Source organism: Alligator mississippiensis, chromosome 1 (genome assembly GCF_030867095.1).
Source record: "Alligator mississippiensis isolate rAllMis1 chromosome 1, rAllMis1, whole genome shotgun sequence".
Classification (NCBI taxonomy): domain Eukaryota; kingdom Metazoa; phylum Chordata; order Crocodylia; family Alligatoridae; genus Alligator; species Alligator mississippiensis.
This window is the reverse complement of record NC_081824.1, coordinates 114,872,833-114,875,972: the sequence shown is the minus strand read 5'-3', so window position 1 is coordinate 114,875,972 and position 3,140 is coordinate 114,872,833. Positions and strand designations below refer to the sequence as shown.

Here is a 3,140-nt window from a genome sequence, read left to right as displayed (position 1 = left end):
ATATGGATACAAGGAAGTCATGGTCAAAACATTTAGTTGTTGCTCTGAAAGTTTACTTTGACATGTTTGACAACCAATATTTCTAAAAGACTTTTACTATTCATTGAGCAAATGAAACAAGATTAATGATGTTTTGTTGCTTGCACATTTCCTGGCTGCTGATAAATTTATTTTGCACAATAAGGTAGAAAAAACAATTTTCAAGGAAAAGATAACAGCTCTGGAGGAGAGTTCAGCTGTCATTGATTCTTAATGATTTAAAAGTATTTGTGACACATTTGGCTATATACTCTCCTTTGATGTGACAATAATAATAGTTGAAATTAGAAAATATTTTCCTCCATGCAAAATGTGTACTAGCACCAGCATTACTTTAAACGGACAGCTCCTCGTTTTTATTTCTTTCACTCATTCCTTGGGTTTGTTGCCAACAGCAACACAAAGAATGCACCAGGGTGTCATAATAATCCTCCATTAAATCCCTAGTATTTAAATTTTAATGCTATAATTCAACAGCTGACAAAAGCCCATTGAGTAGGTCTAAGGAGAGGAAAGGAGCCAGTCCCATTTTCTCAGGGGTGATGCTATAGCAACATAGAATGAATTTGGGGTCAGGGAACAAGCTGTCTCCCAGCTTTGTTTGCATTTCCTTGCTAAAAGTAGAATCTGGCGTTATAAATTTTACCAAAATAAGTGGTTATTTTCATCTGCATGAAGATAATTCACTTTGTAAAACCCTTTGCCTTGAAAATAGAAGGCAAAACGACCAGAGAACAGACAAGCTGACAGGCATTTTCACAAGTGTCACCATAGGGATTGTTTTATGGTCTCCTTGCCTCTTCTGTTTGCCTACCCCCACCTCCCCTGCCCTCCAGCACAAATCATGCACCAGAACTTGAAATGTTACAACACACTTACTGCATTTTAAAGGCAATTAGACAAAGAAAGCAAAATCAATAACTATGCAATTACAATCATCAAAGACTCAGAAAATATCTGGTATGTATTTGCTATGCTTAATTGTCAGTATAACAACAGTTTTGGTATTCTGGAGAGTTTTGTTCCTGGAAAACAAATGAATACACCTGAAATACAATTGTCGGATGTGTCAAACTTTGCCCATCCAGAGCAACACAACTCCCTGAAGTCTGTGCAGCCAGCTTTAATTGTTAAAGCCATCTTGGTATAGGTCTTTTCAAATTAGATCTTGGTATGGATTAAGACAGGAAAATTCAAGGTACAGAGTATTGGAACATTAAAATACTATATTAAACAATGGGATTTAGATGTATAGTTACCATTTTTCCTTTTAAGTGGCAAGGCATTTGTTTGATGCTTTAGATAATGAGGCACAACTAAAACTTTCATACAATGTTAACTTTTTTGTGCCTACATGGTTTTCCTTCCTGGTAGTTGCTTGTTGACCATCACATTAGAAACCTCAAAACAAAGCTCAAATTAAATTTCCAGGTTCCACCTAATTTCATATTAAAACTGTGTAAAACTGTGTAATACATGCAGAATAGTGACACAAATATATAAACCAGGCCAAATTCCTGTTACACTTGGTTCAGTTTTGCTTGAAAGGAAAATAGTGACAAACTTGATGAAGAATATGGTTTGGGTTTCAATATGATATTGAGACCCCTGATTAGGCATCAGCTGAGGTGAATATTTCACAAAGCTCTATAAGGAATGAGTTGTAGTATTACAGTGGAGCTTAAAGGACTCATTATGGTAGGCATTATGCTCAGGCAGGGGTAAAATGACTTGTGCAGAGCCATCCCGCTACTTAGCAGAAAATCCAGGATTAGAGCCATTGGGCTCCTATACATGTGCAGGGAGGGTTCTCCGACATGCTGTAATGACAGCACATTGGAGCAGACTTGATTAATTGAGTCTGTTGAAGTGTGGTAATTATCGTGCTCCAGCAGACTCCAGTGTCATGTGTATCAGTGTTCCCCATGATGAAAAATGGTGGTGACGTGCTTTAAACTAAACTCATTCACCAAGCTTTAGTTCAAAGTGCCCCATTGCCATTTTTTCAGCATGTAGACATTGAGACACATGATGCTCTGGGCTCTTTAATTAGTGCAGCTCTCAGAGGTTCGCTAATTAAAGCACCATGCTTCCCTCCCCCCATCCCAGAGCATGTCTATAAATGCCCATGGATTCCAGTCTCTCATCCTACAGTCCTAGCCAGTGGACTACAGTACTGGGCTAGTTCCTGTGCTAGTACATAGAAGCAGAAGACCCTGTGAGTGTAGAATCTTCTGCCTTCTTTGTCTCCCCCTTTACAGTATCCTAACAGATTGCTATGGTTGGCACCCTATGTGAAAACCTAGACGCTATTTCTGAGGTAGCTTGTCTATACCAGGATGGCCGAGTGGTTAAGGCGTTGGACTTAAGATCCAGTGGACATGTGTCTGCGTGGGTTCGAACCCCACTCCTGGTAGCTGCTGTTTTAGGGCACCAAACTATGGGGAAGTGTAGTCATGCTCAAGGACAGGCTAGCAATACAGGCTGACTTGGACAGGCTTGCTTGATGATGTTTAATATGGATAAATGTAAAGTCCAGGGAGAAATAATCCAAAATGCTCTTAAAGGCTCAGCAGTGCTATGCTTGCCACCACCACAACTGAACAAGACCTGGGTGTTGTGATAAACCACAAAATGAACATAAGCTGCCAATGCAATAGATACTGTGGCTGGCAGAGCTAATCAAACAGTGGCATGCATACGCTGAGGCATCTCAAGCAAGACTAAGGATGTCATCCTCCCACTCTACTCAGTGGTGAGACCTCAGCTGGAGTTCTGCATCCAGTTCTGGGTGCTGCCCTTCAGGCAGGATGTGGAGAAGCTTGAGAGTCCAAAGGAGGGCCATGTGCATGATCAAAGGCCTACAGACCAGGTCATATGAGGAGAGTCTGAAAGACTTGGGATTGTACAGCGTGGAGAAGAGAAGACTCAGAGGGGACTTGGTGGCAGCCTATAAGTATATTAGGGTTGTACATCAGGGCCTGGGAGAGCATCTGTTCACCAAGGCCCCCCAGGGGAGGACAAGAAACAATGGGCAAAAACTGAATGAAGATTACTTCAGACTGGATATTGTGCGGGCCGGGAGCGATCCGGGCCCTTTT

General features: G+C 41.2%; 1 non-coding gene across 1 annotated transcript; it reads left to right on the top strand.

The window, feature by feature from the left end:
- Window positions 1-2,372: 2,372 nt before the first annotated feature.
- TRNAL-UAA (transfer RNA leucine (anticodon UAA)) lies at window positions 2,373-2,455 on the top strand. The gene has a single exon. It is a non-coding gene; the product is annotated as a tRNA-Leu (tRNA).
- The last annotated feature ends 685 nt before the right edge of the window (window positions 2,456-3,140 follow it).